At 48.8% G+C, this 8,522-nt stretch overlaps 2 non-coding genes across 2 annotated transcripts; both read right to left on the bottom strand.

The window, feature by feature from the left end:
* Positions 1–1,026: 1,026 nt before the first annotated feature.
* Positions 1,027–1,100, bottom strand: TRNAT-CGU. The gene has a single exon. It is a non-coding gene; the product is annotated as a tRNA-Thr (tRNA).
* Positions 1,101–5,677: 4,577 nt separating this feature from the next.
* On the bottom strand, positions 5,678–5,750 carry TRNAK-CUU. The gene has a single exon. It is a non-coding gene; the product is annotated as a tRNA-Lys (tRNA).
* Positions 5,751–8,522: the final 2,772 nt, after the last annotated feature.

Genomic DNA, 8,522 nt, shown 5'->3' with positions numbered 1-8,522 from the left:
ATGGCCACATGATGGGGCCAGTATGTACCACAACATGGTTCTTTTATGTGGGATGACTCTGAACACTGACTGATCTCCACTCCCTTGTGTTTGAAGAGATGTTGAGTTGTACACTTAGGAACCTATAAGGCTGAAGCAATGTTATGGATGGTGACACTACGATTAAAGGGTTATTTAATGTTGTAGAAATTGTTAAAAACACTGAGCTTAAACTGGAACTGCCTGTTATTAAAGGCTGGTTTCCCCACGTCAGTTCCATAAGCTCTGCTAGAAACACCCTGGGTTCTCTCCTGCCTCGGTGGGAACTGGAGGGAATCGTCCCCTGCTGCCCTTGGCTCCAGGCTGGTTTTTCTGGGGAGGGGACGTGGAATTGATTTGTTTGCTGTTGAGAAGGGAGCCGGGCCAGTTCTCAGGGAACGAGAACTCCCAGCATCTTCCCAGCCCAGCCCAGGCTGCTGCCCTGTCCCAGCCTCTGTTCCCCTGGGGGCCCTGTGTGTTTGACTCTAGAGCAGGCCGGGAGCAGCAGCTGAGGCAGAGGACAGCCTGGGCCGGGCAGATAAGAAGGCGTTTAGCAAGCAAAAAATGTAAAATGGCAGGGGAGTATTACCTTGGACTCGACGGCATTTCTCCATTGGTCTGTCTGCTTGGGGGCAGGGACAATAACACGTCCTGCTGCATTCGTTATTTCGAAGGGCAGTTTAGGATTTTCATTCTCACACACGGTGCACAAAGCAGGACTCAACCTTTGCCGTAAACTAAACGAGCTGCCCACAGATTCTGGCAGCCACAATGAGTATTTGGGTGAGAGCTCAGACCTGGCCCTGTCCCATAGGGAGGGGGTCATCTGTGTGGGGACTGGACCACTGACCTACCCGCTCCTAACTCCCAAACTTTCAGTAACTCTCTTATCAGTGCATGTGAGTGTAATTTAAACCATAAGAAAAACCACACTGGGCTAGACCAAAGGCCCATCTAGCTCTGAATCTTGTCTTCTGACAGTAGCCAATAGCAGGTGCCCCAACAACCAGGCACCACTGGGAGTTGAACCCAGAACCTCCTGTTTACGAAACAGATGCTTTAGCCAGCTAAGCCATGGTGCCTGTGGGGAATTAAAATGCAGTGTCTGCCCTCACCTGACTCCCTGCCATCGCCACTAGGGCCTGACAAGCTTTGCTTGTGTTTGGATTCTCCAAAGCAGAGGAGCAGGTGACATTTTCCTTGCAAGCTGTGTGTGAGTGAATCTTTGGCCAGGTCTGCCCTACAAAGTTGTTTCAGCAGAATTATATTGCTGAGGTGTGTGAAAAACACACAACACTCTCTCGGTCAGTAGCTTGTGGCTGGTGCACACACTGCAATGCCACGTCTGGTGACAAAACTGCCCTGTTTTGCTGACAAAATAAAATGACTTCGATGAGAGGCCTAGAGCTTTTTGCAGCAAACTTAAAGTAACAGAGTAAATGCTGCTGTTCATTATACCACCATAACTGGCCTTCCCCAGTATCCCACAATGCCTGCCATGAACTCGCCTGCCCTGCATTCCTGCTACAGAGGCTGGGCCACTCCCCTTTCATCGCTCTGGGAAGTTCTGACAGCTGAGCCTGCTGCTCTGCTCCAGCAGCCAGGAGCAAATCACTGCCGTGGATGCTGCTCTCTCCCGCCCTGCGAACACAGAGCAGGGTGGTGGGAACTTCCTTACATGGGGGGGGGCACTGGCATCTGAATGTGACACCCCCATGACACCCCTTCCCTCGAGGAGGCTCTTACCTTCTAAACAGGGATGGCTGGTCTCTAGTAAAATCAGGAAAAGGGAAGGAGAAAACTCAAAAGAGGTTCCTCCTGGCACTCACGTGCCTGAACCCGAATACTCCCTCAGTCCTCAAAGAGAGACCTGGAGAAGGAGACTTGCTGAAGCAAAGCCACAGGGGTCTCTGAGGTTTCCCTGGCCCCTCGCCTCTGTCCTGCCTGGCTGATGTCAGCATCTCTCTGTGAGGTCACCACCTCCCCACCACCTTTGACCAATAATCTGAGGTCCTGTAAAAGGCCTTTGTGATGTCACTGCCACACCCCTCTCTTGCTGTGCTAATGTCCTGCCCCTGGCCAGGCACTGTGGAGGTTTGAGCTACTCTCTGTGGATCACCCCACTCAAGGAGCATTTGTTCTAGGCAGCAAGCCGGCTGGGCAGGAAAACATCAGATGCTGCTCCCAATGCTACACTCAGTTTTTCAGAAATTAGTCAACTTTATGGCCAGAAGAGACCACTAGAGCATCTTATTTGACCCCCTGCATATCACAGGCCTCCTGTATGACACAATAGCTACTTTTGGGGCAAACACATTCCAGAAAGGCGTCTAGTCTTCATTAAATGATATCAAGAGATGGAGAATCCACCACTTTCCCTGGAAGACATTTTTCTCCAGCCCTCAGAACATTTGGTGGCTCTTTGCTATTGAACGAGCTCAACCTGTTTAGCTTATCAAAAGAAGATTGAAAGGTGATTTCACTGAAGTGTTGAAGGGCCTTAATGGAGAGAAAATATTGGGTATGAAAGGGCTCTTTAATCGAGCAGAGAAAGGCATAACAAGACCCAATGGCTGGAAGGTGAAAAGAGACAAATTCATATTACAACTAAGGCACAAATATTCAACAGCGAGGATGATTCACGACAGAAACAAGCTCCCAAGGAAAGTGGTGGATTCTAATTCTAATTCCTTATGAATATTCTGTGTGTTTGTGTCTGCAGGGGAGGAACATGCTATATGCGCAGAGGACTTTATTCCTCCAGCCTGCAAGGACAGAGGGGATGTCAAGGAGTTGCTCCTTCAATCCCCCCCACAGAAAGGCCCTTCTTAGGAAAGGCAAAATCCTGGAGAGAAAGAATAACACTGAACAAGACTCCAGAAAGACAGATTTTTATACTCACAGTGAGAAGTTTTTCACCTGACCAGGAACTTGAACCCTGGACCCTCAGATTAAAAGTTTGATGCTCTGCCAACTGAGCTAGCCAGGCTCACATGTGAAAAGTACAAGTTGGTGCAGAGGTGAAGCTAGTCAAGAAAAAGCGAGATGGCCACAATAGGGGAAACCTGCTGCTCTCTCTCTCTTCCCAGCACTGGCCTGGCTGGGTATTAGTGCTGGTTAAAAAGACGGGAAAATATCGGCATCTACCAGCCATTCATAGCTGTACAAGACTCAGGCACAATACAGAGGTGCCCATCTGTAAGTGCCAAATGGTTGGATTGGCTAATGCAGCCTGTAGATGTCCAGAGCACTCTGGGATATAGAGCCAAGTGTCCATCACCATCATTATTTCAAAGGGATAATGATAATGGTAGCAAGGTTCACAACTGACTCAGCAGTTGCATACAAAGGTGCATGTTTGGCAGTTACGTTGGCTCAGGTTGGCCACCCCGGTCTAGATGTAGAAGTTACAACATTTAAACTTGAAAGAGGGGCCAATTTCCCCATCATTTCCCACCTTTACATCCAAACACGATGAAGGTAGCAGATAGAGCCAGAGCAGGTTGTCTATGGGACCAAGTATATGCAGAGTATCTTCGACAGAGGTTTGTTCAACCTGTTCTTAAAAACCTCTGAGGACAGAGACACCACAGACACCTTTGGGAGCCTATTCCAGAGCTTAACTGCACTCAGAGTTTGACATTGGTGAAATACGAGGCTGAGAAAAGCAACACTGGCTGTCAGAGAACAATAGCTCTCCCTGGTGCTTTAAGCAGTAGGTTCTGTTGTTTTAACAGCCATGTCCTGGGTTCAATTCCCCTTAAAAACCGGAAGTTTTTCAATGAAAATCTCCATTCATTTCGCATTTGAAATTGAAAGGAAAAGAGGGCTTTTTGTCCTTATCAACAAGACAAAGAATGGCTTTTTTCTCAGTAAATATTTTTAAAAGGCGCTGACTCGACCTGAAGATCTCATTTCATTTGTATTTACAATGGAATGATTCTCTCTAGGATAGACAGAAATTCTTCAGCTAGACTCGGATTCCACGGGAATACGAGAAGCGATTGTGTCTAACACCTGCTTTTTTTTGGACAACAGTGATGTCCAAGTTTTCCATGGACATTTCCCTTCCAGCACCTCAGGACCCATCCAACAATACAAGAGACTGAAATGCACAGAAAGTTTCTCACCATAGGATTCACTGACCAGGCCAGGGGAAAAGTTTTGCCATTTGAAGATGTTTGAATTCCCTCCAACTTCTCTCATACAAATGCTAAATAGTTGGTGGTGTAATGTTACAGGAGAGGTTGAAATTAGGCTATGTCATCAGATAGAAGACAGTGATGGTGTCAGGCGTGGGATGTGAATGGAGCCTAGAGCAACAAATGACTGTTAGGGGGCTTATTCCTTCACCCTCTCACTTCCCTGGTCCTTCTCGCATGAACAGAGAGCAGCAATACCTGAAGTCCAAAGGCGCAAACAATTTGATGTTTATTGGGGTGAACGTCCAGCAAGCATGATTCCAGTTTCCTTCCTTAGTGTCCCCCTTCCCAGCTCTGACACCACAGAGCCTTGCCTGTGTCCCTGTTTCTGTTCCCATCCCCGTTCCCATTTCCCCCTGTAGCAAAACGTGATCCCAATTCCCCCATCCCCAGTCCCTGTTCCCATTTCCCACCTCCCCCATGCCTTCCTGATTGACTGCAGACTATATAGTAAAACCTGAGTTCTGCTTAGCTGTTCCTTAACCAATCATTTTACTGAAATGTAACTAACCAATCCTAATATACTGTAACGTGATTATCTAACCAATTATATTCCACCACCTTCAGTGGTTTACACCCAACAAAATTAATTATACAGCAGACAGAAACAATCACAGAACCAGACAGAGACCATGCAAATAAACATACAAAACAATACAGAAGGGAGGATTTCACAACTACATCTATACAGACATAAGGGTTTTCCAGCTGTGTCTATTGATAAGTGAGTTCTTGCCAGACAGGATGCTACCAAACTAAGTTTCCCTTTCTCTGGAGGGGATGGAATATCAGGACAGGATTGTATTCCTAACAGCCCAATAGCACCTTATTTCAATGTGACTAGTTGGGAATGTGAGGATGTGACCATACACTTCTCACCGTATGGCTGCCTTTGCTGCTTAGCCGAAGAACCAGGCCTCAGCCTGTCACAGTAAGAGAAGGCCATTACATAGACAGACAATGATTTTTTATTCTTTCTTTTATATCTTTATAACTAGCTAAGTGATAAAAATACACCTAAATTCTTAAAGTACAGGCCTTTGCAGACTGGCCTGAATATCTGTATCCTAACAGTCCTCGAGGTCAGGCAACCTCTGGGTAAGGGTGTGGGGACTCAGATCCTTCCGCTGGCCAATTCCACCAGGGTCGTTTATAAACCAGGGAAGTTCCCCACAATAGCCAGACCAGATGCCCCCTGTACACTTGCCCTCTGTTGTCATTGCTTCTCTCTCTCTCTTCCCCCCATCTCTGCTGCCCCCCTCTGGGCTTTCTCAGCACCTGGCCCCACAGCACTTCCTGGCAGCCAGAGACTGCACTTTCTACACCTGCAGATGTGGCCTCTCTCCTGATTGCTAAGGAAAGGAACCTTTCCAGGAAATGGCCACAGCTTCTGGGAATCCGCATGTGGCTGTGAACAGAGTTTGGCTCCTGGCACACAAGGCAATTTAAAAGCTGAGTGCCCAGACAGGGGCTTGAACCCTGGACCCTCAGATTAAGAGCCTGATGCTCTACCGACTGAGCTACCTGGGCTTGTTGGAAAACATATTCATTGCTCACCACAAGAGTGAGCAGGCAGGCAAAAGAGAGGCAAAAAAAGTCCCTCCTCTTTTTCTGCACAGCCACTGCCTGTCAGCAGGATTCCTCCTCCTCCTCAGGGAGACTAAATCTCCGCACCTAGACAGCCGCTCTGTCCGCTGCACCCCAATCCCCCATGCCTGAGCCTCCCTGCCAAAGCCCTGCACCTGGCTCCAGAGAATTAAGTCTCACGTGTCGCTGGGAACTCGGATTCTTGTGCCCAGAGAGTCTCAGCCCCACTCAGCAGATGACCTGAGAAACACAGTGTCCGGCTTTTCCAAAGAAGAGCTTAGACCCCCCTCATCATGTGGCCTAAAGGATAAGGCATCTCCCAGTGGATCAGATGATTCAGGATTTGAGTCCTCTCATGGTTGTGCTCACTTTGTGCTGCAAGTCCTGCTCCCTTCAGGTCTGGAGCCTCTTCTTGGCCGCTCAGGCCAATGCTCTGGCTTCAGCTAGAGCCCCAGGAAAGAGTTGTGGGGTGGGCGTCACAAAGGCTGGGGCATGAGTCCCAGGTGCTTCCAGTCTCGGCTTTGCCATTCCTGATTTGCCAAAAAAATGGGCAGCTCCACTTCCAAAGTGAGCACCTTGAGTGGGAACGTTCAGACGCCCCATCAGGGGGCCTGGCCCTGCTTTCCTACCTTCTTCTGATGTTGGCCACAGAGCATCAGCAGCCGCCCTGCATGCTGGCCTGAGGGTGGCCTTCAGTGGGTGTTCGGCACGGCAGGAGCAGCCTGGCCAGGTGTCTTTGTGGCTGTCTGCTGGCCACGCATAGGCATGGTCCTGCCCTCCTCTTGCCCCACCTTCCATTGCTCTGTGGCTTTTGAACCTTCCCTTGGAGCTGTCAGCACCAGCCGCCTCTTCTCCAGGTGCCCAGAGGAGGAGAGGTGCTGGGCTCCCGCCTGGGACTCTTCCTCCATCCTGCCCAGCCCTGACTATGAAGTCTGGCCCTGGCCCTCCTTCCTTCAAGCGCCAGGTGGGCAAGAGGAAAAGCACAGAGGCAAGTGCCAAACTTGCGAGCAGCAGGTGAAGCCCTGAGAATCCCAACCCTCAGGTGTCAGTAGCCAGTTCTAGAGCCCTAACCCACTGCAGCTGTCCCACCCCGAGCCTGAGGCACCCAACAGGATGGGAAAAACTTGTTCTTGTACAACAGGACAGAGAAGTTGAGCACTGTTTGCTCCAGGGCTTTACCACAAGCCAACACAAGGTCCCACTGAACTCAGATTGCAGGATTCAAAGTCCTGAGTGCTGCTCATTACACCATGGGACCAGCTCATGTTGCCTTCTCTGCACATTTGTGACTCTCTTGGGGCTGGCTTGTGTTAAGGCCTGTTGGCCCCTTACTGAAACTTAGTGGGGGGGTATTGGTTGGCTAGTTCCCAGTCCCAGTAGAAGGGGGAAGGGCCAATGGGAAATCAGGACCCTGAGACTGACAGTCCCCAGGGGCAATGGGGAGAGGCCAAAGCTCCAAGTTAGCCGCACTGACAGGCCAGGCAGTGTAATGAGGGAGTCACCAGGCCAGGGGATCCCATCCTCCGTGGGATCTGGAGCTGCCTGGGTCAGAGTGGGGCAGAGCTAAGGAGAGAGCAGGAGCCCGAGAAGAGCCCGGGAACAGAGCTGTGCAGGTGTAGTGCCAGAAACTGCTCCCTGTAGGACTTTGCTACCTGCAGCAGTTACTGAGACCTGAGGTTGTTCTTATTTGCTGACTTGTCCTAATTGGCTAAAACCTGACAGTGGTGGGGGATGGAAGCATAAAGGCTTCATCCTCCAAACGACCCTGCCTGGTGTCCATCTGTATCTATTACCTCTTAACACCGGATTGTAAAAAATAGAGTGAGGTCATTTAAACATCATTTATTTTGCAGCTTCATTCACTGTGCTAACAATGTAGCATCCTGACACTGATACTTCTGCCCATGTGCCCTGTGAGTTGGATTCATTTTAGTGGGACGCGGAACGTGTGAACGATAATTTAAACTCTGCAAAGAATCCTGTGGCACCTTATAGACTAACGGACGTTTTGCAGCATGAGCTTTCGTGGGTGAATACCCATTTCTTCTTGCATCCGAAGAAGTGGGTATTCACCCACGAAAGCTCATGCTGCAAAACGTCCGTTAGTCTATAAGGTGCCACAGGATTCTTTGCTGCTTTTACAGATCCAGACTAACATGGCTACCCCTCTGATAATTTAAACTCTTAATTTCCTTAGGGTTTCCCTTCAATATATTTCTGTGCTGGTATGATTTCTGACCATTGCACGTCTATTGTATTTATTACAATAGCACAAGTAAGTCACACAAGTGACATAGTCTAGGGCAGGAGTCAGCAACCTTTCTGAAGTGGGGTGCCGAGTCTTCATTTATTCACTCTAATTTAAGGTTTTGCGTGCCAGTCATACATTTTAACATTTTTAGAAGGTCTCTTTCTATAAGTCTATAATATATAACTAAACTATTGTTGAATGTAAAGTAAATAAGGTTTTTAAAATGTTTAAGAAGCTTAATTTAAAATTAAAGTAAAATACAGAGTCCTCCAGACTGGTGGCCAGGACCTGGGCAGTGTGAGTGCCACTGAAAATCAGCTCACATGCCACCTTCGGCACGCGTGCCATAGATTGCCTACCCCTGGTCTAGGGGCTTGGCTACATTGGAAGTTAGAGCTCATTAAAGCAGCCCCGGGTGCCCTAACTCCTGAGGTGTCCACACTGGCAAGGCACATGGAGCACCT

This window comes from Mauremys mutica, unplaced genomic scaffold (genome assembly GCF_020497125.1).
Source record: "Mauremys mutica isolate MM-2020 ecotype Southern unplaced genomic scaffold, ASM2049712v1 001264F_np12_obj, whole genome shotgun sequence".
NCBI classification, from domain to species: Eukaryota; Metazoa; Chordata; order Testudines; family Geoemydidae; genus Mauremys; species Mauremys mutica.
This window is presented reverse-complemented; position numbering and strand designations above follow the sequence as displayed.